Consider the following 27652-nt stretch of genomic DNA (forward strand, 5'->3'; position numbering starts at 1 on the left):
GCATGGTAGCTGCTAGAGAATCAATCTAGTTTGACATAGAGCTTTTTTATTAACAAGAAGTACACAGACTCTTTGGTTATCCAAGGCTCAAAATTTGGCCGAGATGGTGGATCGTCCAGCTCAGCTACAGTGCAATCTCTATGCCTGCACATATTCAGAACGATCACAATGAGTTCTGAGCTTAGAGGAGTTGTCCCTATCCTCAATATGCTGTTGATATTTAACTAGAAAATTCCAGAAAAGGCAGTGGCATTGTTTCAATGAGGTTTGAGTATTCCTCATGTATCTGACTCTTGATCCATCCACTTGGGGGACTATTACAATTACTATTACTAAAACCAACCTGAATGTGCTATTTAGAGAAAGGTCTTTGGGGAAGAGACTAGAATTGAATGAAGTCATTAGGAGAACCTCATGATGAAATTTATAGTTTTGGTTTATAAAATTGACAGAAGGCAGAGGAGATATTCATCTGCTTCCTGTGTCTTGCCAAGCAATGTCTGTGCTGTCTCAGACAAAATATAACCACTAGTTACACCTTTGAACATTGCAAACCATGAGCTACGCAAACCTCTTTCCCTCATATAGTTATCTAGGCTCAAACATTTCATCACAATAACAGAAAAAAAATTAATAGAGGCAAGAAAACCAGATACTTTGCGAGGGCCTGCAACCAGAATTACTTTGACCTACTGGTAAAGGGTTCATATTCAAGTCATCTTTCTCTTTTCTTCAAGACCAAATCAAGGCTAATGTTCCCTGGTTGCCTTGGAAACAACAAGGTCAGAGATGAGCCCATTTTTCTCCTCAATTTTTGTTATCTACACCACTTACACGTGTCTTGCATCCTATGTCATTGGTGCCTGGGTTGTGGTTTTATCAGTCTTCTGATGCTAGAAAGCTGTGAGCTTGCCTAGTGTGAATGCTACTGAAACAGTATCCGGTATTAACTTTTCCCAACTGTGTGCAGATGTTTTAACACTTGAGAGTCAATTGCTGCAATAAAACTCTCTGGAGGAGTTTAGTTGACTCTGTCCTTATCACTAACTGGCCTCTGGGATAGTCCACAGAGAAAAAACTGCCTCTCTCTCTCTCTCTCACTCTTGGACTGGAGAGATGGCTCAGTTGTTAAAGGCTAGGCTCACAACCAAAAATATAAGAAAAAACTGCCTCTCACCTTTTACTACAATGATCATTCAGTATGTGTTGATCAGAAGATCTCTGCTCTCTTTCATTTATTTCTAGCATTCTAGGCAAATTTTCGTTAATGCAGATAGTTCTAACTAACTAACTAACTAACTAACTAACTGGAGGTTCCCACAGGCCTATAATGTAATTTGGGAGCCATGGAAAGGCAAGTGGAAGCTAAGCTTTAATAAAACCAGGTCCACTTAAGAGTCATGAATGGACAAAATGACTCTTAAGAAGGCAGCTTTGGGATGCTATGGGAAAGATCTGATAGTTCTTAAGGTCAGAAGGAAGAGGTTCACCTATTCCCCAGTACCTCCAACCTATCATTGCCTGCACCCGATGCTGTGAAAGCTCTAGAATCTTCTTGACTAAAAGAAGTCAGCTGTGACTGAGCAGACGGGTGTTTAGAGCAGAGGGCTGGTTATCTTTGAGTCTGGCCAGCAGGTATTATAGTCTCAGCCTATTCTCGGGCTAGAAAATATCCTTAGAGTGGAAACCAGTACAGGTGTTTTCTGTTACCTCTACATTAGGCAGACTACATGGGACACAGTTAAAGGATGAGTCCTGGATGTTTGGAAAGAGTTTGGGTTTCTAGGGACTAACAGAGCAACCCTGTAGTTCTAAAATACACTTGTATTAGCCAGCTAAGGAAAGGTCCCTGTGAAATCAATGCATCTTGAGACTAGATGATCCTTTTTCCTACTCTGTGATGACACTTATTTATGGCTCCACACCCCCAGGTGAGAGCTGGGCCTGCTGACTTGACAGTGTGCTCTCTTACTCATACCTTTTGCTTGTTGCTGTTCTGTGTTTTCTAACTCTGCAAATTCTACTTGTTGACAGAAGATAAATGTAAAAAATTTCAAATGTCACAAGTTTAGCATTCAGAGAATGTATTTCCTTATCTCAATAGATATGTTGGATAGGAATTGTTGATTCGCATTCATCATCTTATTATGTTTTTCACACTTGGGGGCTGGGGGATCAGTGTGTAGAATGCTTGTCATATAAGAATGAGAACCTGAGTTCATATCTCCAACATGTACATAGCATAATCTCCAGTCTCAGTACTATGGGATTAGAGTTGGGACAATCCCAGGTACATGCTAGCCTGTCAGGCTAGCCAAATTAATAAGACCCCATTCACCACCTACTGGGTGATCTGGGGCCTACTGTATTTTATTCGTAAATCTCCTTTTCCTCATTTACAAAATGATAGATTTTTATCACCAGAGTGCAGTAAAAGATAGATGTATAAATGAATTTGAACACTGTATACATGGCAAGTGTTAATGGTGCCTTGGTTTCAAGACTGCTGCCCTGGCTTTACACCATTTTTTTAATCTACTGGGTTTACATAGAATGAAAGGTTCAACAGGCTTTGTCTTCATCTTTGCTCAGCTTTAACTGCCCCTGGAATGCCTGCAGCTTTAGCCTCTCACCACAGAAAACATCTCCACCATCCCCACTTTACAACAGACCTTTACATGGGAGATTATATAATCACTTCTCACCATGAGATTTCTTCTGTGGAAGTGCCCACCTCCTTACTTCTTCACCCACATGCCAAATGCTTGCTGCATTAATATCTCCTCCTCTCTGTGTGGCCTGTCTCCAGTCTCCAAAGGGAAGCCTCGCTCTTCTTTCTTCTTTGCACTCCCACACACCCTTTCTAAACTTATATCTCTCACACCACACTGGAAGGGTCTGCTTGTACCATATCTGTTTACATCTCTGAATTTTTCTTTTCTCAGAGCATATGATTTTAGGAGGTTCAGGGACAAGTTTGTCATTCGTAAAGATTTTAACAAATGCCCAATATGCTAAAAACAAACCAAACAAACTTGTAAGGTCAGTGTTTTCCTCAGGGAATAAAATACATAAGCTCTTAAGCGTCTCAAGGGCATATCTGTCTGAGGTTTTGTTCCGAATGTGGATAGGACTGGAAGGGAGTCAGGAGGAAGGGTTTCATTCAGCACCGACATAATGCAGTCCTCACTTGATTCACTTTTATAAATGGCAAACATCAGATTCCAAGTTGTGGCAGAATGACATCTGGAGCTTTGGCAGGCACCCCCAGCAACAGCATTAATGACTTCGAAGATGGCTTTCGATGTGTAATGTAGTTAAGTTTGTTGTCTCAGTTCTGATATCCTTCTCAGCATCTTCTTACATCATCCCTAACTGACTTCTGGTTCAGCTTCTGTGAAATCTGGACACATTTATCCAAATTTGTCCAATGCCCTTCATGGCCGTGACACACCAGTCCTTTAATATATTTTCATTAGCTACTGGACATTTTTCACACACAGTTGAAGGAACTTCACAGCTATTTTGTGTTCTCATAGGCAACCGAAAGGTGAAGGTTTTTGTTGTCTGAGAAAAAAGTTCTTTAGTGCTGAACCAAATTACATTTTCTAAGATGACCACATTTGGGGCTCCTTTTGAAGCAGTGCTATATAAAGAAAAAAAAATGCCCCAGTGACTACATATGCTTTGAATTTGAAACCAATATGTAGCGCTTCATTAGCTCCCGGGATGAGCTGTGGAAAGGCAGGCTTGCAAATACAACATTCTTTCTGTGACTGAGAAAAATATACACATTTTAATTTTTTTCCTAGGTATTTAAAACAAAAGCCTCTGTTTGAAATTTTATCCAGCTTTAGAAAACCATGCACGTAATTTAAAATGATTTCGTTTTCTTTTCTTTCTAAAATGAAGAAATACAAGGTCAAATACAAACAAAATATATAATCTGAGAAACAATAATAATTTACAATGCTTCCTCTTTTCTGTTGATGGTTACTATGCTTTTGGGAGAGATCAGAATAAATCAAGTACAGTGTATATGCATTCACATGTGTAAAACTAACAATAACATTAGGAATCACATGGTAAGTCATTTCAGTAAGAAATTATATTGGGCAATCTCATGATGCAAATAAGTTCCTGAAATCGATAGACTAAAATAAATGATAACTTTATTGTATAGGCTTTATGACGTTTTAGCATCCAAAATAACTACAATTGAAGAAAAAACTCATGTATCTAGTGTTATGACTTATTGGAGAAACATTTATGTGTGCAGCCAATGCATTCATCATGTTTAATTGGAAATTAATGAAACAATATACTGCACATGCTTTTACTTTTTTCATCAGCCGTGCCATCTTTAGATGTATTACACCTGTTTAAAATGCTGATGAAAATCACGGATAAAGTGCTATGAAATGTTAAATGTGAAACCAAAAGGGAGGACAGCTATCCAAAGCACCCAATCACCTCACCTCTTAGGGAGACTAAGGCCTTCTCTAGCTCTTCAAAACTCTGAAGTATTTTATTGAAGGAGGGCAGTCCATGGTTCAAAGGTGAATTTCATATCCTGTAACTTTTATTCATTTTTCAGAAGATAACCAAAACAGGAGAGAGATCAGAAGATAATTGTTCTGGAAATGGTAAGTGTTTTATATTTATTAACTACTTTGGTTAGGAACAATGGGATCTTCCTAAAAGTCATCAAGCCTTTGGCCAAACTCTTCTGTGCCGTGGTTAACAGCACTCACTTCAATTTCCATAAATATATCAAGGCGTTGTGAAAGGTGCAAACAGCTGCTTTGTCTCCACATTGTGTGCATAAATGTGCATTGTGAGATGTAAATTGATCAAACTGTGGAAACAAATCATTTAAGGTTTGTGCAGTGATTAATAACAGAAGCCAGTAATCAGAGCTCCCTGCCACCAGCACATCTGGTACAGAGAATTTCTAGTTTGCCCTATTATGCAAATGTGCAATAAAACAAATACATTACTTAATTTAGCAGCTGGTTCATACACATTATTTTAGGTGATTTCTTTATGCTTTGTGTACTTTTGCTGTAGATGATGGTTAATGTGAACTAATTCAGTTGTTTATGGAGTGAGGGTTGCTACATCTGAAAAAATAAATAAATAAAAGCCCTCAGGAAAGCCAGCTTTTGAGAAGACAGTGTGACTGTAGTCTCTGAGAGCCAGACACAACAGCAAATTCAATGTCTCAGAAGTGTAAAATCAAAGTTATTTGATTTCCATGATACTGAAAATGGAAAAAAAAAAGAAACCCAAGACTACTGTTAAAATTTCTTGGATTCAGATTTTGTGTTTGTTGTAAGTGTAGTTTCACACTAAGCAAAATGTGGATCACAAAAGAAATTTTATGAAAGAACCTACCAATAAGGATGAAGTAGTTCAATCAATTTGTCCCAGGCCATAAAACATTGAGATGGGAATGAAGGTCCTGATTTCAAAATTCCTTCTCACAATTCTGTTATCTTCTTTCTACTCCAAAATTAAATTTCCACAGAAGAGTAGATAAAACAGTACAGAGTGAACTTAGCACCTTGAGAATTAGAAAAATATTATGTCTAAATATAATCATCCTTTATACATTAATGTTTAGATCAATAACAGGCTATGTTTAAGGAAAAGTTGCTTTAAGATTGTATATCCAAATGACAGTGGCCACTATGGCTTGTCTAACTACACTTTGCTGGCCACACTAAAACAGAATTATCCTACAGACAATGTCTGTAATTATTCAGTTGTACATTCTGTCAAGTACAGAAAACCATAGTAAGCTCAGAATTCAGATATTAATATTTAGAAAGAAGCATCAGTGATTTGGAATTTTTAAGCAAGGGCAGGCATTTTGGAAATGTGAATCAGTCAACAGAAATTGTTTTGATCAAGATTCTACAGACAAACAGAAAAGGCATATGTAGAAAGGTATTTTCTATAAGGAATTAGTTTCTAGAAATATAGAATATGGAAATCTCCCAATCTGTATTATGGACCTTATTCAGGAAACCTAGAACAGCTTGTTTAAGAGGTGAAGTCTACACCCTATATATAAGGAAAACTGCTTCTATCTAGGACTGCAGCTGTATGAAGAAGTCCCACTGAGATATGAATAGCAGTTTGTTTAACTCTAAATCTAATGTCTTAGATGTTATTCTCATTCCAAAATATCCTCTAGAATGAAATACAAATTCAACCTTCATATAAGCCAAATGTGTACTTAAGAAGACAGAAAAATAAACTGTCCAAAAAGAATTGAAATAATTTTTGAAATAACTAGATACATAACATTTCTAAAATGGCAGCCAACATTGTCAAAGCTAGGACTCTGGGATTTCATTTTTATCTTTTAGTGTAGACATCCTGACATCATGTGCATCTTTATATCACTTCAGTATTTCAGTAATTGGCATTCTTAAAGACTGGTTTTTGGGTCACACCGAAAGTTTCAAGGTATCAATGTGTGAGTGCATGTGCATGTACATTCGTGCATGTGAGTGTGTGTGTGTGTGTGCGCGCGCACGTGTGTGTGTGTGTGTGTGTGTGTGTGTGTGTGTGTATTTTATTGAGTCCTGAACAAGTCATAACAGAAGTAGATTGAATTCATTCAGCAAGCATCAGGTTTGACAACACTAGTCTTACTTTATATGTGGACTGTGAAGGCAACATAGCATAATGGGCAAGAACAAGGCATTGAAGTCGGAAGGCTCTTTTCTTTGCCCAGTTCAACACTCTATTGGTGTGATTTCTTGGCAAGCTGCATAGCTCACTAAGCCACAATTTCCATATCTATAAACTAACGATAATTGAGCCTATTTTCCTAGGGCTATCATGAGGATTAAAGGAATTAAAGCATTTGCAATTCTGCACAATGGCTGACATGTGATAACTCAATAAACATTGTACTTATAATAGCTACAGGAGAAGAAAAGAAGTTGAAGCCAGAGGCACAGTAGTATTATAAACCACCTCAACCCTACTTCCCATCTTCTGCAGTAAGTCTTCTTGGTGAATGAGCAACTTAGCTAACACTAGATCGTTGAAGGACCATCACAGTTGTCACAATCACTTTGGGAGAGACCATATTTTATAGCACAGAAATATATTTTATAGATGAGTAAAAATATATAGATAAATTCCATAATAAAAAGTGAAATTGAATTTCTTTAAAAAATTATTCATATAATTGGTTGTTGGAAGTTCTGGGGCTAAATTAATCTATTAACCACTGATTTCAAACCTGAAGGATAATATTACACATATGCAAATTCCTTCAATTCAGAAATTTGATTTTTTAATGATGTGGAAGTTTTACAAAATTAAAATACAGGGAATGATAACATTACAGAGGGTCATAGGGCCTCTCCATTCATTGATGCCCAAAAGGGTCCATCCTATGCTACATATGCTGCTGGAGACATGGGTGGCTCCATGTGCATTTTTTGGTTGGTGGTTTAGTCCCTGAGAGCTATGGGGTGTCTGGTTGGTTGATATTGTTGTTCTTCCTAAGGGGTTGCAAACCCCTTTAGCTGCCTCAGTTTTTTCCTCTAACTCCTCCATTGAGGACCAGTTCGCAATCCAATGAATGGCTGTGAGCGTCTGCCTCTGTATTTGTCAGACTCTGGCAGAGCCTCTCAGGAGACAGCTATAACAGGCTCCTGTCAGCATGCACCTCTTGACATCCCCAATAGTAACTGGGTTTGGTGACTGCATGTAGGATGGATCCCCATGTGTGGCAGTTTATAGGTGGCCTTTTCTTAAGTCTCTGCTCCATACTTTTTCTCCATATTTCCTCCTGTGAGTATTCTGTTCCCCCTTCTAAGAAGGACTGGAGCATCCACACTTTTGTCTTTCTTCTTCATGAGCTTCAGGTGGTCTGTAAATTGGATCTTTGGTATTCTGAACTTTTGGGCTAATATCTACTTATCAGTGCAAACACACCATGTTTATTCTTTTGTGACTGGGTTACTTCACTCAGGATGATATTTTCTAGTTTCATCCATTTGCCTAAGAATTCCATGAAGTTCACTGTTTTTAATAGCTGATTAGTACTCCATTTTATAGATGTATCACATTTTCTGTATTCATTCCTCTGTTGAAGGACATCTGGGTTCTTTGCAGCTTTGGGCTATAATGAATTAGGCTACTATAAACATAGTGGAGCATGTGTTCATGTTATATGTTGGAGTATCTTTTGAGTATATGCCCAGGAGTGGTAGAGTTGGGTCCTCAGGTAGGAATATGTCCAACTTTCTGAGGAGCCACCAGATTGATTTCCAGAATGGTTATACCAGCTTGCAATCATACCAACAATGGAGGAGTGTTCTCCTTTCTCTACATCCTTGCCAGCATCTGCTGTCACCGAAACTTTTGATATTAGCCATTCTGTCTGGTGTGAGGTAGAATGTCAGGATCGTTTTGATTTGAATTTTCCTGATGTCTAAGGATATTGAACATTTCTTTAGGTGCTTCGCAGCCATTGAAATATTCACATAAGATGTAATGGTTGAAATTGCCTTGTTTTAGGTACTAAAAATGGAATAAGCCAATGAGGGTGGAAGATATGCTTTTTTTATCATTACATGCCTTCCTTTTTTGGCCTTCCTACCCTTTCTCAGAGTTCTTCACCCCATTTCCCCTTCCCCTTCACCTCTGAGAGGGTACTCTGCCTACATCTACCTTCCATGAGGCATCAGGTTTCTACAGAATTATGTACATCCTGTCCCACTGAGGCCAGATAAGGCAGTCCTCTGCTACATATGGGCCTAGGACATATAATCTCTTTGGTTAGTAGCTTAATCTTTGCGATCTCCCAGGAGTCCAAGTTAGTTGACACTGTTTGTCTTCCTATGAGTTTTCCATACCTTCAACTCATTCAGTCATTCCCCTAACTCTTCTGTAGGCATTCCCGATCTCAGTCATATGCTTGGTTGTAAGTATCTGCATCAGTCTGCTGACTGCTGATAGAACCTCTCAGAGGACAGCCATACTAAGCTCTGGTATGCTGACATAATAAAACATCAGTAATACTATCAGGGTTTAGTGCCTACCGATGGGATGGATCCCAAGTGGCTGTCACTGGTCAGCAACTCCTTCAGTCTCTGATCCATTTTTGTCCCTTCATTTCTTTTAGACAGGAACAATTCTGGGTCAAATATTTTGAAGGTGGGTTGGTGTCCCCATCCCTCCAAAGGGGGCACTGTGTAACTACTGTAGGCAGGTTTCTTCAGTTTCCATCTTCTCATTGTTGGGCTTTAGGAATAAGGTCAACCCTGTCCCAGGTCTCTGGGATTTTCTAGAGATTCCACCCACCCACTCTCACTTTATCTGTCTACTGCATGTTTCCATTCATTCTACTAGCACTCTGGGCTTTTCTCCTGTCTTGCCTCCCACCCAGTTCCCTCCTTCTGTATACTTCCAGTGATTATTTTGTTCCCTCTTCTAGGTGGGATTAAAGCAATCTCAGTTGGGCCTTTCTTCTTGTTTAACTTCTTAGAGTCTATGGGATGTATCATGGGTATTCGGTACTTTTTGGCTAATATCCACTTATCAGTGAGTACACACTATTACTGTCCTTTTGAGTCTGGGTTACCTCACTCAGGATGATATTTTCTGGTTCCATCCATTTGTCTGCAAAATTCAGAATGTCCTAATTTTTAATAGCTGAATATTATTCCATTGTCCAAATAAACCACATTTTCTGTATCCATTCTTCAATTGAGGGATATCTTACTTGCTTCCAGTTTCTGGCTACTAGGAACAAGGCTGTAATGAGCATACGGAAACAGGTGTCTTGTGATATGGTCAAGTATCTTTTGGGTATATGTGAGGAGCAGAATAGCTGGGTCTTCAATTAGAACTATATCCAATGTTGTAGGGGTATCACCAGATTGATTTACAGAGTAGTTGAATCAGTTTACAAACCCACCAGCAATTAGTGTTCCTCTTTCTCCACATCCTCACCAGGATATGCTGTTACTTGAGTTTTGATCTTAGCCAATCAGATAGGTGTGAGGTGGAATCTAAGGGTCATTTTTATTTTCTCTGATAACTTAAGATTGTTGAGCATTTCTTTTTAAGATTTATTTAAATTTTTTCTTTATTAACTTGAGTAATTCTTATTTACATTTCGATTGTTATTCCCCTTCCCAGTGTCCGGGCTAACATCCGCCTAGCCCCTCTCCTTCCCCCTCCCCCTCTATATGGGTGTTCCCTTCCCCATCCTCCCCCCATTACCACCATCCCCACAACAATAACGTTCACTGGGGGTTCAGTCTTAGCAGGACCCAGGGCTTCTCCTTCCACTGGTGCTCTTACTAGGCTATTCATTGCTACCTATGAGGTTGGAGCCCAGGGTCAGTCCATGTATAGTCTTTGGGTAGTGGCTTAGTCCCTGGAAGTTGTGGTTGCTTGGCATTGTTTTTCACATGGGGTCTTGAGCCCCTGCAAGCTATTCCAGTCCTTTCTCTGATTCCTTCAACGGGAGTCCTGGTCTCAGTTCAGTGGTTTGCTGCTGGGATCCGCCTCTGTATTTGCTGTATTCTGGCTGTGTCTCTCAGGAGAGATCTATATCCAGTTCCTGTCGGCCTGCATTTCTTTGCTTCATTCATCTTGTCTAATTGGGTGACTGTATATGTATGGGCCACATGTGGGGCAGGCTCTGAATGGGTGTTCCTTCTGCCTCTGTTTTAAACTTTGCCTCCCTATTCCCTGCCAAGGGTATTCTTGTTCCCCTTTTAAAGAAGGAGTGAAGCATTCACATTTTCATCATCCGTCTTGAGTTTCATGTGTTCTGTGCATCTAGGGCAATCAAGCATTTGGGCTAATAGCTACTTATCACTGAGTGCATACCATGTGTGTTTTTCTGTGATGGGGTTACCTCACTCAGGATGATATTTTCCAGTTCCCTCCATTTGCCTATGAATTTCAGAAAGTCATTGTTTTTGATAGCTGAGTAATATTCCACTGTGTAGATGTACCACATTTTCTGAGGGCATCTGGGTTCTTTCCAGCTTCTGGCTATTATAAATAAGGGTGCTATGAACATAGTGGAGCATGTGTCTTTGTTATATATTGGGGCAACTTTTGGGTATATGCCCAAGAGAGGTATATCTGGGTCCTCTGGTAGTTCAATGTCCAATTTTCTGAGGAACCTCCAGACTGATTTCCAGAATGGTTGTACCAGTCTGCAATTCCACCAACAATGGAGGAGTGTTCCTCTTTCTCCACATCCTCGCCAGCATTTGCTGTCACCTGAGTTTTTGATCTTAGCCATTCTCACTGGCGTGAGGTGAAATCTCAGGGTTGTTTTGATTTGCATTTCCCTTATGACTAAAGATGTTGAACATTTCTTTAGGTGTTTCTCAGCCATTCGGTATTCCTCAGCTGTGAATTCTTTGTTTAGCTCTGAACCCCATTTTTTAATAGGGTTATTTGTCTCCCTGCGGTCTAACTTCTTGAGTTCTTTGTATATTTTGGATATAAGGCCTCTATCGGTTGTAGGATTGGTAAAGATCTTTTCCTAATCGGTTGGTTGCTGTTTTGTCCTAACCACAGTGTCCTTTGCCTTACAGAACCTTTGCAGTTTTATGAGATCCCATTTGTCGATTCTTGATCTTAGAGCATAAGCCATTGGTGCTTTGTTCAGGAAATTTTCTCCAGCACCCCATGTGTTCGAGATGCTTCCCCACTTTTTCTTCTTTAGTTTGAGTGTATCTGGTTTGATGTGGAGGTCCTTGATCCACTTGGACTTAAGCTTTGTACAGGGTGATAAGCATGAATCGATCTGCATTCTTCTACATGCTGACCTCCAGTGGAACCAGCACCATTTGGTGAAAATGCTATCTTTTTTTCCATTGCATGGTTTTGGCTCTTTTGTCAAAAATCAAGTGACCATAGGTGTGTGGGTTTATTTCTGGGTCTTCAATTCTATTCCATTGGTCTATCCACCTGTCTCTGTACCAATACCATGCAGTTTTTATCACTATTGCTTTGTAATACTGCTTGAGTTCAGGGATAGTGATCCCCCCAGAAGTCCTTTTATTGTTGAGGATAGTTTTTAGCTATCCTGAGTTTTTTGTTATTCCAGATGAATTTGCAAATTGTTCTGTCTAACTCTTTGAAGAATTGGATTGGTATTTTGATGGGGATTGCATTGAATCTGTAGATCGCTTTTGGTAAAATGGCCATTTTTACTATATTAATCCTGCCAATCCATGAGCATGGGAGATCTTTCCATCTTCTGAGGACTTCTTCAACTTCTTTCTTCAGTGTCTTGAAGTTCTTATTGTACAGATCTTTTACTTGCTTTGTTAAAGTCACACCGAGGTACTTTATATTATTTGGGTCTATTATGAAGGGTGTCGTTTCCCTAATTTCTTTCTCAGCTTGTTTCTCTTTTGTGTAGAGGAAGGCTACCGATTTATTTGAGTTAATTTTATACCCAGCCACTTTGCTGAAGTTGTTTATCAGCTTTAGTAGTTCTCTGGTGGAACTTTTGGGATCAGTCTTAGCTTTCTTCTTTAATGACTGACTAACCATTGGGAAACCTATTCATTTTAGGTTTTATAATAGTTACTATATAATCTGTGGTTCTTAGTCAACAAAATCTTGGTTTTATAAATGTGAATTCTACTCATGGTAGATTATTTTGTGTTAAACTTGCCTCCTCCTTTATAAGAATCCCTATGAATCCATTTTCCAGTATCTTCAACTTTCATTCCCAGGACCCTTACTGCAAGGGTTAAAACTGTATTTTTATCATTTGGGCTCAGAGACAACATAGTAACTCTGAAACAAAAATTCATGTGATGTCCAAGGTCAGTATTTCAGGTATTTAAGGTGTCAGGAAGCTAATGAGACAGTAAGGTTTATTTTCATCTTTTTAAAATCATAAGTCGATTTTCCCCCAAATTCCACGTTTTAACTTCTTACCTGCATACACCATACTGCCAACATTCTGCCTTGTTATAGCTATAACTCTTCCCATTTTTTATTTCTTAGGGACCTACGATTGGGTCTTCAACTGAAGTATGTCTTCTCTGCATATATTTTCTTTGTTTTGAGGATCTGATAAATTCCTTAGCTTTTTGTCAATTCAACTGATATTTAAATACTTTTTGTCTACCAAAATCAGTAGTTTTTAAGTGTTTATTGCTGTGAGATATATATGCAGCAAATGGTATCTTCAAAGTTCTAATGTTGGAGCCTTAAGTCCAATGTGATGGTGTCTAGAGATGGGCAATGGCAAAGCAATAGATTCAGATACAGATGCAATGAAGGGGGCCTCAGATAGAGTTAGTGCCTCTGTAAATACCTTAAACTAATCAGCTCTGGTATCCTGATCTAAGACCCTCTGCTTCCAGAACTGTTAGAAAATTAGTTTCTGACAGAAAAGCCACCTAGCTGATGGCATTTTATTATGATATCCCTGGAAACCATCAGTCATCTTGCTAAGATATTGTCTCCAATTCTGTTTGTTCTATGAATATGAATGAATTTGGAGGGGCAGGCCTTAATGCTGTTGCCTTATATCAATAAGTGATATAACGTCTATCTTTCCCTGAATTTGGATACACCATAGCCTCTGAGCAAATAAAAGATAATGATAATAACAATAATAATAAAAATTAATATTGATGGTGATTATAGACTGATTATTCATATAGAATAAAGGGTTCAATTCATATTAACCTCAATTGAAAAAAATGAGTAAAAAATCAAAGTTAACAAAACATCTGAAAGGAGAATGATTTTATTCTGTCAAGGTAAAGAGAAAGTGTAAAAAAATAAAAAAAGAACAAGAAGCAACAACTTCTGTGTAGCATTAAGAAGCCATCTATTGAAGCTTCATAAGTAAACTTCTACCTGTGTTGAACATGAAAGTTTCTGAAATGGTGTTTTTAATTTACAAAAAAATGAGAGTATAATTATAATGTAGATATCAAATATTACCAAGAGTCCTGTAGCTAATTCAAATTCAAAAGACCTTTGGTTTTTATGTGGCTATACTTAGAAATGAGAAATTTTCAGTAGTAAATATGTAGCACCCTCTGCAGTCTCAAACACTGAAGGATCATGATATACCATAAACCAGGCGCTACTGGCCTACAATACACTGAGGAAACAAAGTAGTTTTTCATATAGTATTCTTGTCTGCTCATGTAACCGCAAGGACCCAAAGGTACCTTTTTCATTGTTTTGGAGGCTAGCATTAATAAAATTACTTGTGGTAACTTTGCAGTTGTAAATTGTGACTCCCTGTCACTAGCTAGGTCACAGATGTCTCCCTCGTTTCCTTTTTAAACACTGATGGGTTCAGAAGAGTAAATAAGCAGTCAGTGCACAGCATTCTAGTCACTTCTATAATGGAATGTAAGCAGAGCAGTTTAACAGGAGGTGTGGAGGAAGGAGGAGGGGACAGGAACCACAATCGAATAAATGATGGAATGAATATCCTATTTAAGTATGCCAGACATGCTCATGTAAATGGAACTTGTGGGTCACCAGAGATGACAGGCATGGCATATTGGGCTGATCCCATAATTAAGGGAAAAGACATAATTCAGAAACACTGCAGACTGAATGTACTGCTTTATTGCACCCTGTAATTACTATTCTTGGGACTTTTTTTCAATAGACATTTTGTTTTAATGATACAGAATATGGTCTCTTTTCAGTAACAAAAGTTAAAGAGTAGTATGTATGAATTAGGGGATCATCTAGTCCTCTTGCACATACTAAGGCTATCACTGCATCTTAGCAGAACAACAAAAAAAAGGAGGGGTTTCCACGGCAAAGCAATGCAAATCCTAATTCTATATCACATAGCAGATTTTCTCACTCCAGGCCTTTCCCACAGTAGGCAGTTAGTAAATAATCAAAGAACAAAAACTTTAAATCTCTTAGAAGCCTTAGCATTTATATACAAACACAGACATGCATACTTACATCTAGCTAGAATATTATTATTTTTCCTTGAAAACTTATTCTTTATAACATCTCTAATACTTTTGTGAAAGATATGATAGGTTTAATTTTCTTACAAATTTGGCCTTACTTTTGTTGGAGGCAGACCATGCTTATCTTTAGAGAATAAATTATGACTGAAAAAACCAATCGTGTAAGCTCCTAGCCATGTAAGGAGGATCTGTTCAGTGAGACCAAAGGCCATGTTGTTATGCATACTTCAAAGAAGAGGCTATCAGGTCAAAGGAAATAGATAAGATGATCAACATCTTCTCCCCTCTGTCCTCCACATTGCTTTATTAGAACAGATTGTAGCAGTTAGACCTTCTGCAAAAACTTGAATCACTGATAGAGGAATGCACAGAGTTGAAGAAACGTTGATGGTAGGATACTGAAATTCTAACCACCAGTAGCTTTAGTTGTATTGTGTAGTTAAAAATAGCTTTTTGTTTAAACTACAGGCAGTGAAATTTGTTACTCATTGCCAGATTTATTTTTAAATAATACAAAATGCTTAGCACTACCATTCCTTTAGCCTGTTATCTAGCTAGAATTAACAAGAATGCTGTATTTTATTTTCACAAAACCCACAAAGTGACGATGGTGGATCATTTTAAATCTCACATTTCCATATGCTATAGTTCACACAGTGAACATTTTCATGTACTTTAGATAAGCCAGCTGGTATGTGTCAGAGCCAGTCTTGAAGTAGTTGTGCATTATGTAATTCATTTCAATTCATTCATTCACATATGCATTTTGACAGACTTTGATGAACTTATATAAAGCAGAACAGTATGTGTATCAGGAGCATGGACTTTCACAATGAAGGTCGTGCCAAGACCTCACAGTCTAATAAGTTAAAGATTTATGGCCAGCTCAACAGGAAATAAATATGAATATGCTTAGTAGTATACTCTGTTGAACTGCCTATGGGTGGTGAGGCCACCAAAAAGTAGAACCTACTACCACAATTTTCTGAACCAGTAAAATTTTTGACTGCATTTTGAATATATATTCCTATACTCACAAAGAAGTGTACTCGTACAACTCATCACCTGGGCTCATTTCTGTAGCAGGGAGTACTGCAGAAGCTCACAGTAGTCAAAATACAAAGGAAAACTGACCACGAGTTGCCTAGATCAAACAGATATATCCACAACACGACACCTGTGACCAAGGCCCAGGAAACATTGTAGAATGGAGGTGTTAAAGATTGTGAAATTCTGATGATGAGGAAGTTAACTGTTGCACTGTGCCATCTATATATGACAAGGACCTGCACCTATGAAATTTCAACAGCAAACAAGACCTACAAGATGGCACCACCAAGTGATACGCAGGTAGTTAAAGGCTAGTGAGAGAAAAATATTCAGTTTTCCCCCAGGCGCTTCCCAAACGATACCTTGACCCCAGTAGAAAGCTTCAAATATATTCATAGGAGAAAGAAGATTGAATGGATGCAGCAGGATACACACAAGCACACACACACACACACACACACACACACACACGCACACACAATATGGTCATGAGTTTGAGAGGGAATATGGACACAAGGAAGTTTAGAGGGAGAAGGCAACATAAGGCTAAATAAAAATAATAGAAGAAAATAAAATGCATGGAAAATTAGAAAACATTTTGGTACCATGCAATGCTATGCCAAAATATAAAATTAAAAACATAATTCAAAGCTGAAGAAATACAACCTCATCCAGAAAGAGGATTGGCCAAGAGTCCTGACCCCCAGAGGCAGCTGTACAGACTTATGTAAGGAGGGTTGTGTTCTCAAGGAAGAATAAGTTTAAGCTAGTGAAAGCTGTGAGAGTCTTTTGAAATATTGAATAAAAATTATATGCTATCATCTTCACTAGAAGGTGGACCCATAATAGAAAGTTTAATGTAGAAAAAGAAACAGGAAAAAGGAAGTGGGGGCTTTACATAGCATGGGAAGTAGAAGTGATCTGTTCTAAAAGAGATTAGTGAAGTCAAGAGGAAAGCCACAGGCAGAAGATCAGAACTTTGATTCTAATTTTGCCACTTACTAACTCACTAAGCTTGTTTTCTTCATCTGCACAGAAGGAAAAAATCGTGTCTTCAGTTTTCTCTAAAATATAATCAGATGAAATAAAAATCATTAGTACAAAATTGTTTTGCAACCACAGGACTTGGGATTTGCAAAGATCCTAGACTGGTTGGGGTACAGGAATCACTTCTTTTCTATAATTAATATGAAATGAAATAGGAACAAGGAAAAAATCTGGTAACAAATTTAAGTCAGGAAAAATGCCGTACTTCGTCTCTTCTATTAAGTTTTATTAGTACTGGGGTCTGAATAAAACTCACACTAAGTATGTCCTAATGACAAAAGGTGAAATTCAGTTTAATGTCCAAAATTATGCAAATTAAATCATAGGATCAAGCAAAGGAGACTAAACATTCCAACAGCCAACTGAAGCTATATATTGTTGATTTACAGACAACAAGACAAAGGATAGTTTGCAGACAATTAAATAAGCAATAAGAATATAATAAAAATTAAAATCTACTGTTCTCAGTGTCACCAAGGGTTTGTCATTCTGAGCAAAAGTACTGATTTTATTTGCCACGTCATTCATATTGTTTAATTCATAAACAAATATGGGTTACTGTTAATCTTTGACAAAACTATAAGAATTGGAATATTTTATACTAGTATTTTAATTCCTAGGCTGTTTAATCCTTAAGGTACATTAATTTTCATCACCTTACTTTTCTATGACTTTATTTCCAGCCATGATCATGCACAGATTCTTCAAACTTTTTCCAAAAGAAGTCAAGTCATTCCTTTGTATTACTGTCAGACATTGCTTTTGTGTAGCCAGCACGTTTTAATTTGCCACCCATTTTCTATAGAATAGAAGCATATGCCCTGGTATATTTTTTCAAGCCTTCCCTCTATTCCTTTAAAGCAAAGTCTACGATGTTAGAAAAAATTTCAATAAACCATGTCAAAAACATGGGCCAAAAACACAGGGTAAGATTGGGGAATTGCTTTGGATGCAATACAGACGTGACAATCCACCCAGAAACTTGGGTGCTGTCATGTTGTCTATGCCTTGGCTCTTGCTGCCCTCACACATTAGCATGAACAGAAAACACCCAGGATTCCTGTGTATGCTAGTGGTTCAGGCCAGCAAAGCCTAGAACTCAGTGGCTAAACCAGGAAGATTATAAACTCAAGGTCACTTTTGGTTACAAAGACTGTGAATCAAATCTATCATCCTTATCATCACCAATCATAATAATTGAAATAAAACCAAAATAATAATCACAGTAAAAAAATAAATACAAATATGGATTCCTAGATTTGGCGTCCCCAGTCTCCAATTCAGAAGACCTTGAGAAGTGCTTAGCATCTGTGTTTAAATGAACACAGTGACCACTCTACTTTTTGAGAAATTGAATGCTTTAGAAATGTATGCTCTTTTATGTACTTTTGACCCATTTAAATAAGTTAGTATTTATATCAAATATGAACAAATGCAAAAATTAACCCTGCCCATTCACCGAAAAAATAAGACCAAGAAGCATAGAACATGAGGAGTATCTCTCTTGAAAATTTAATAAGACGGTAGCACCATGTTTTATGGTTTCTATTGCTGTGAAGAGACACAATGACTATGGCAGCCCTTACATAGAACAACATTTAATTGGGACTGCCTTTAATTTCAAAGGTTTAGTTTGTTATCGTCATGGCACTGCACAGGCAAACATGGTGCTAGAGAGGTGGCTGAGAGTTCTACATCCAGATCACCAGACAACAGGAAGACAGAGCTACCCTGAGCCTGGCTTGACCATTTAAAACCTCAAAACTCACCACCTAGTGATGTACCTTCTCCAACAAGGTCATGCTTTCTAATACTGCCACTACCTATGGGCCAATGGGAGCCATTTCATCCAAACTACCACAGACTTGAAACAGCAAAGTAATCCAGGAGCAAAGAGTCTTGCCATAGTCAAAGTGAGGAGAGCCAAATTTTCATTTTGTGTAGTTTAATAAATAAAATATTTTGGCTTAAAAATCTTAGACATTTTGAAGAAGTTATAACTATAGAGAGATCATCATTTTACTTTTATGAGCAATGATTTTTATGTTTGGTCAATGGTTACATTCAGAAATTTCTAGGAAATATTCATTAAACACCAAGATTAGAAAGAAATTGACATTGTCTTTTCCAGGGACAAGTAGAAATATCACTCTGCCCTCTGAAATTTATGGAAGTGAACCGAAGATAAGAATATTTATAGGGGGAAGCTTATGCCCACTAATGTGTGTGACAGCATCAAACATTATCAATAGCTACATGAAACTGATATGGTGTATGGAACTTGTTCTTCACAGTTGGAAGGCAGGCATTTGGGAGGGTTAATGTCTGATTTTAGAACATACAGTGACCTGGGGACAGTTCTTCTCAGTCTAGGAAAGGTGATAACGATTTGATATACACTAGATAGCATCTCTCCAGTGATCTCTAGGAAATACCTTCAGAAGAACAAATGAAAGTCTGTCCAGCAAAGGGAAGGGGGAGGGCAAATGTGGCATGGGACATGGTGGAGGGGTAACTGGCAAGTGGGATATCGATTAATATGTAAATGAATGGAATGATTAATACAAAATAAAAAACTTAAGTCTGTTGGGATCTGGAGATGAACTCTGGTCTCAGTAATCAAGTCTTTCCTGGTTATTTGGGGTAACTACATAGAGAAGAAATCTAATACAATTATATTTCTTTCATAAATAGAACTTTTTGGGGGTTGTTTACCTAAGGGCACTTCAGAGACAGAAAAAGAATATTCAACAGGCAGGAGTTGAAATGGTTGGTGATAGACTTCTTGGTTTTGAAACTTCATTCAGCATCGTACCTCAGAGTTGCCTTTGCCTCATTCCAGGTACCCACTATGGTGTGATGTGGTAAATTTGTGCAGGATATGTACACCTCTCTTTCTTCCCTTCCCTCCTTTTCTCTCTCTTCTCTTTTCTTCTTTCTCCCCTGCCGTGTGTGTGTGTGTGTGTGTGTGTGTGTGTGTGTGTATGCACGCGCGCTCAAGGCATCCAGGGCCACTCAGACAAACGGATTTATTCACAGCCAGACTCGAAGGTACAACAGCAGAATGTGTGTAAGAGAAGTTTGTTTTTATGTAGATGTCAATCCCAGTGAGTTCTTTCATCAGTTGCTCAGAATTACCTTCCTAAGATTCTGCTTTCAACCCCTGACCATTGCTATAGGGACCCTTGTCCTTATTGTCACTTCTCATTTTGCCACAGTAGCTGGAAGATGTTATTACCATTGCTGGCCTCTCCCTAGCTACAGTCAGCCATCAGACAAACAGGGAGTCCATCTTGTTTTGATATTAAGTATAAGCCCCAAGGGTGCTGTACACGGCAGCATGTTCTTCAGAGATGTTCCAAATGGAAAAAAAATGTCTCTGTGTGTTTGGGTAGTGGTTTTAAGACATTTCATTTTTGAAGACATAGAGATAATAGCACACGACAAAAATAAAGATTCCCCAAAAGCAAACATCCCCTTCCCCCTCTTCTTTTAATAACATGGAGTCTTTCTCCTCCTGAGCCATTTCCTCCCCTCTCTGCTGTCACTGAGCCCTTGAGGGGAGTTTTTCTCTATAATTTCTCACTGCCTAACAGGCTTGCTCTTTGTGCTGAGGGCTGAGGGCTGATGTTTTCCCTTGCCCTGCTTCACACTGTTCCTCCTGACTCCAGGGAGCTGAAAATCAGATTCCTAGGGACATGTGAGGTGACAGAGTGCTGACCTGGGGAAAGGAGGACCTTTGCAATCTTCCAGCAACCTGATCTATCGACCCCACTCCAGTGCTGCACTTGGCTGTCTCTGAAATAGAGATTTCCAACTTATTTCCTTGCTGCAGTCCCTACGCAGTTACCAAATATGACAGTATTCCGATACTAAATTAAAGAACCGGTTACTTCCAAGCTCTGCTTTCTGAAGATATTCTGAAATTGATATTTTACCTTCACAAATTATTTGAGACAAATCATTTAAATTCTAAGGATACAAAAACATCCCGAAGAGTGTTTGCTACAAAGTGCCCTTTCTCCCAGCATTACAAAGCCCCATGCCCCCTCCACATACAATGAGGTGTGCGGAGGAGAGCCAGAAATTGCCCATAATCACGCTCTGCCTTTCTACTGTACATCCAATATGTGCTGTCATGATTTGAGCTTTTGAAGCTCTCATGGCAGCATTGGAAGGGAAGATAATGGCGCCTATTATTTTCAATGAGCTCCATCAGGAGGTTTCAATGGGCCTGCTATCACTCGAACAAAGACACGTTGGGAAGCAGCTCTGCTTTCTTGTCATCAAAATGGCTGTGAGTTTGTGTGAAGCCAAAGAACACCGCTTTCCCTTTTCAGCGCTGTTGGATTTGAAAGGACAGAGAAAGGCAGCTTAGAAAGAAACAAGCCTGACTCCATGCCAGTGCCCTTTGCCTGAGCTGGATGTATATACGAGCCGCTTTCCTTTATGGAATCGATAAGTTCAGCAGACTGAAACCTGCTTTACTATTGATTTTCTATTCATAGCTAGACATATGTTCCCATGGAAAATGCCTTTTGATTGAAACAAACAAAAACAAAACAAAACAGAAACAAATAAAAGCAGAATCCCTGCCAGCGAGGAAGTAGTTTAGAGGGTGGGGAAGCTGAGAGCAAATTAAGAGCTCCTGTAGCATTGCCATGGCTTGGCCATGGCTTTCTGGTTCTGTTCCTATCTTGCTGTTCTTCCAAAAGCTTGGGTCTTCACCTCCACAGTAATCACAGCTCGGTTTCAAAGCTCCTTTGTCTGGATATTTACAAAGACTTAATACCAACCTTGTCTGCAAAGCCCCATGAATAGTGAGTCACTTCAAATTTACTTAAATGTATTTTGGTGAATCTATTTCTATGAAAGCTCAAAACAATTGAGACTTGTGATAATGACTAGATCGGACTTCTCTAAATAAAAAAATAAAACTCAATAAAAATGAAGCATATCAATTTTCTACTCTTATATGCACAGATGTGAGCACTTTACAGCATTCATTTAATATTCAGAGAAAGAGTATTACATTAATATAACTTACCGTTAATATTGCTGTGAGAAAATGGCTGACAAAGAAAGTCAATGGGGCTGGGGAGATAGGTCATTGAGGGAAGGATTTGCTACACAAGCATAAAGATCTGATTTTTGTAACTCCAGACCTGACTTAAAGCTCGATGCAGTAGGATATATCTGTAATCCTGATTCTCTGACTATGGAAAAGAGGGTCAGAGGCAGGGGAATCTAGGAATCCAGCAAGCCACCCACAGCATAGTGTCCACAGTGGTAAAATAAACCATCCTGTATCAAAAAAGGTAGAAGGTATGTGTTCCACCTGGCATCATCCTTTGACTTCCACATGTGTGCTGTGGCACACACACTCACAAATATGAACATGTACACACTATTGCAAACACACTGCACATCCAAATAGACACACAACATACACACATATGCAGATACAATCGCGCATATATATATATATATATATATATATACACACACACACACACACACACATATAACATGCATGGCACATACCACACACAACATACACACATATGCAGATACAATCGCATATATATATATCATGCAAGGCACATACCACACACAACATACACACATGTGCAGATACAATCACGCATTTTTGCCCTGCAGTTTAAAGGATAAGGCAGTGGTGTTGAGAAAGCATGGTGGCAGTGGCAGCTGATTCCATTGCATCCACACTTAGAGTTGAATGTGATCCTCAGTTTGCTGGATCTTTGTGTTGAGTGTGGAACTCTAGCCCATGGAATGCTACCACACATATTTGTGTTACGTCTTCTGACCTCGTTTGATCTAAACTAAATCCTCTCTCACACAAGTTGAGAGTTTGTCTTCTAAGTGACTAGATCTTGCTCCATTAAAAATCAATATTAACCATACCAATTCACAGTTGAATACATGCTGAGATCTAGAGAAATAACCTGTCTGTTATCATGTGTTACTAGGAAATGCCCAGAATGGAATTAGGATCCCTGAACGCTCACTCTGACACCATGGAACATGAAGACTTCTTCAGAAATATGACCTGTGGAAAGACTTTGAAAACAGCAGCCAGTTACTCTCCCCCTTGTATTCCTTAACCCTTCCCATGTGCTTCTCCCTATCCCAAACTTCTCCATTCACTCCGTTAATAAATTCCTAGCCCATTTCCATAAGCTCTTTATGATGAAGAGCAAAACGCAGCCAACAGACTGTATTGCTAGTGTTTTTGAGTGTCTTAATTCTTTCAGAGACATTACTACTGATGCTCCATTGTCAAACACACAAAAAGTAACAGCAATGCATATTAGAAGAAAAGGATGAGAAGACTTTAGAAATCATGAAGAATCTGCATACTTTGTGTGGGAATGAGAAGTCCTACAGATGTATTTCCAGGAGGAACACTTGTGAAAGCTCTTTGGGAACACCATCATTTGTGTATCAGCTAGTCTCACTAAGTTGACTTTGTTCCAAAGCCATAGTAGCCAACCTTTCAACTCAGCTCCCTTTCCAACCACCACGGAGGTGCTCCCTGCACCCAGGGATGTCAGTGGACTTAGTTCTTTTTGGTCATTGATATCTAGCTTGGTTCTGTTTGTTATTTCTGCCCTATAAAATGTCACAGCATTGGTAGTGTCAGGAGAAGAATGTTAGGGGAAAAAATAAAGAATAATTGGACAAGCACACAAATAATCATCTTATCAGTGCTTAAAATCAGCCCCATTTTATTAGTCTATTTTCTATATTTAAAATAAATCCAATTAGACTCTGAATTTAGGTGAGAAAAGGTGCTTTACAGATGGTTACCACTTCAATTTTTTCTCCAATAACAATGGCATGCTGTTAGTTAAACTGATAAAAACCTATTTCGTCAATGAACAATGATTGGTAATATTTATGATAACTACAACAGCACATCAAAGGACCAAAGATTTCAGAGTACTGCTTGACTTCTGGTAGTAAAGCATGCCAGGCTGCATGAACAGGAAGAATATGGCATTGATCTATGCGGTCAAAATTGACAACTGAATCTGGATAGGGCCACAGTGTGTCTATGTTTATATATTTAATCAGCAGAAAATAATTCGAGGTGACAATGCCTAGAAGAATCTAGCAAAGCTGACTCCCACATATCTCTGTTCATCCTAAACCAATCTAGAATCTGAGTCTTCCTTGCATCTTGTAATCCGTATGTAAGAGACTTCAGCACCATACTCTCCAGTCCTCTGTTATATGAGACAGATGATATTCTAACATCAGCCTTTTATGAAAATATGTAAGTGTTTACTACTCTGTGAGGTAGCTAGCACCGAATTCTCTACTGGCCGTCAAGGTCTCTAGCCTGCCTTGGAATTAGTAGTTTAAGTACTTTTTATACCATAGATTCTAAGTGTTCTAAGAAAGATCCTGTCTTCTTACTCTTTTAGGAGAGCAACCTGAGTACTGTGACTAGAAGACAGTCTACAATTAAATATTTTTTGGTGGATGGTCAAATGTTCTTATTGATCCGAGGATAAGTTAAAAATATCCAGAATATGAGTGAAAAAAATCTCATCTTCATGGGGTGCTGATTATATTACTTTATGTCCATGACAAGAGAAATTTGTACTTAGTTATAAAATTTTATATCATTGTTTCTCAGTAGTATTTTTTATAAACTTGCCAATCTTCAAATCATTTTATGATTACATTTATTTGGTCCCCATGATGAACTGTAAATACTGTTACAATTCCTGTTGCTTTCCCTGCATTGCAGATGAGGAAACTGAGGCTGAAAAAAGATGATCTGCCCAAGGACACGTTACAGATGGGTCCACACAACTCTTTTCACTTCTGCCCACAGGACTAATACTAATGTGCTGTGTAGTATTTATCCAGGTGATTTAGGCATAAAAACATATGGATACATTTGTTCATGATCTCTGCAAGAAATGAATGTAAAAGTGTTCACTTTAAAATTATTTTTGCTGGTTTCTAACTAATACATCAATTATAAAAATCACTTGGAAAGAGGTTGGTGTGGAAGTTCCTTGATATTTGGCCTCCTAACTCCAAAAGTATGCTTTACCCTGTGAAGGTTTGTACCGTAACCTAGCCTGACTCATTCCCACTCGCTAAGAAGATATGCTACTCTAAAACATATTTTTCTTGATTTTTCTCCAGCCAGGTGCCCACTTAATTTAGCCTATTCATATACCAGATTATGTAGACAAATGCACAACTTGAATTTATTCCATTAAAGAGAGACACAGTAGCAGTTAAAGAGAAGTGAACTGGAGGTCACCTTGGTTACAAGTTCAAAGATATTCAGATTGTGACAGACTTTCAGAAATATAGTGATGTTTGATGATAAATTAATGTATATATGGTGTCTGATTTAAACGAGGGGTAATGACTCTTTATTTGAAGTGTGAAGTTTAATTTTCCCCTCTGAATTTTAGAAGGAAAATGACATTTTTTCTTTTATTTACTTTTTTATTGGATATTTTATGTGTTTTGATTTCAAATGTTATCCCATTTCCCAGTTACCCCCTCTTCCATACCCATGCTTCTATGAGAATTCTCCCCCTCCCACCCACCCACTTCTACCTCAACACCCTGGCATTCCCCTACACTGGGGAAACAAGCCTTCACAGGTCCACTGTTTCTTCTCCTATTGATGTCAGACAATACCATCCTCTGCTACATATGTGGCTGGAACCATAGGCCCCTCCATGTGTATATATTCTTTGGTTAGTGGTTTAGCCCCTAGGAGCTCTGGGGAGTCTGGGTGGTTGATACTGTTGTTTTTCCTATGAGATTGCAAACCCCTTCAGCTCCTTCAGTCCTTTCTCTAATTCCTCCACTGGATTCCCTGTGCTCAATAAGTTAGTGAGCTGCAAGCATCCCCAATTGTATCAGTAAGGCTCTGGCAGAGCCTCTCAGGAGACATCCATATCAGGCGCCTGTCAGCAAGCACTTCTACTAATAGATAGCTTGGGGCATCTCCAGGTGGGAACAATGGATAAATTAAGAACTGTTTGGTTTATCAAAGGGAGATCTAGAGATGTCAATATCTTTTTGCTGTATTAAGCATCTCCATGGAGGGCTAAAGACAGCAGAAGGCCCTTGCCCCTCTGCTTCTGAAGCATGCCTTCATCCCTGCACCAGGACTAGCTCTGTCCTGAAATGCCTTTTTAGAACAAGAATTTTCTCATTTGTCTTTCTCCATCTCATCTTCAGTTTCCCCCAAATAATCCCCTCGCATCATATCACAATTGACTTTCAGCTACACAAGCCTTGGGGTGACAATTCTTGACAAGTCTTGCAATGGCTTTTCCACACACACACACATAAATAGGCAGCAGTCCCTTAGTTCTAGAGAGATTTCTGAATGTGCCTCCCATTCCTATATCCTAGTCTCCCGCCTCAATCCATGATGATTTTCCTTTGCTTAAATGAGTATTTTCCTTTAAAGGACTAAAAGCTAATAGATTTTGCTTTGAAATTTAGATTCCCATAAACATGTTTACTCTATCTTCTGCAGCTCACAATCTTTCCTCAACTGATGGGTCTTTGTCCATCCTTTAGAACTATGTCAAAGAGCCTTCTCTTCTGTGAGATCTACTCACCCGCTACAGGGAGGGAAGTACCTCAACATACTCTGGTGGTTTATGTATAGTGACCAGACCATCATGAGAAACTTATGTGTAGGTCTTTTTATTTTGCAAACAGCTTCCCAAATCAGTACAAGTTCTTGGCTGACACAAGCATCTTTGAGTCAACTGATACATAGGACAAATGGAAAAGTGTTACATATAGAGACATATTTGGTTTCAGTACAGTGTTGAAGCCAGTGATGGTGAGATATACAGCTATATATCTATATACCTATATACCTATCTATCTGTCCATCTTTCTATCTCTCTATCTCTCTGTCTCTCTATATCTCCATTTATCTTTATCTATATCTATACATCTATACATCTCTATATCTACATATCTATCTACATATCTACATATCTATCTATATATCTATATGTGTATATATCTATATATTTATATAGAGCAATATAATCCATAACCATCTAAAATGTACCAAGAAATATCTTCTGAACTTTGTCAACATTTCCATGCCCCATACAACCTCAGGTAAGTGGGTTATTTAACATAACAACTTTGAAGAGATGGAGCCAAAAAGCTCAGATAGGAGATTGTTAAGACTGAAGAAGTCGGGGGTCAGAGAGGCAAAGTACCTACCCCAGGTCTGACAGTTAATGACTTATGTAGATGAAATTTAGGAAGAAAGTACATAGACTCTAGAATCCATGAACCATGGCTCGAATGCCTTTTCTCACTTCCCATCCTGAGACTGAGATGTCTCTGCTCTTCTTATGGTGTCATTTGGTTAGAGCTTCTCAGAAGAATTCCTAAAGCAATATCTCTACTTTTCACAGGCCAGGAGTTACAAAGACATGCCACAAAGGTAGCTGAATTTGAGACAGGATCATAGCCAGCCATTTCCTGGCATGATCACTGAACTATCTCCTTAAACCACTGTACTT

This window comes from Rattus norvegicus, chromosome 6 (assembly GCF_021556685.1).
Source record: "Rattus norvegicus strain SHRSP/BbbUtx chromosome 6, alternate assembly SHRSP_T2T, whole genome shotgun sequence".
NCBI classification, from domain to species: domain Eukaryota; kingdom Metazoa; phylum Chordata; class Mammalia; order Rodentia; family Muridae; genus Rattus; species Rattus norvegicus.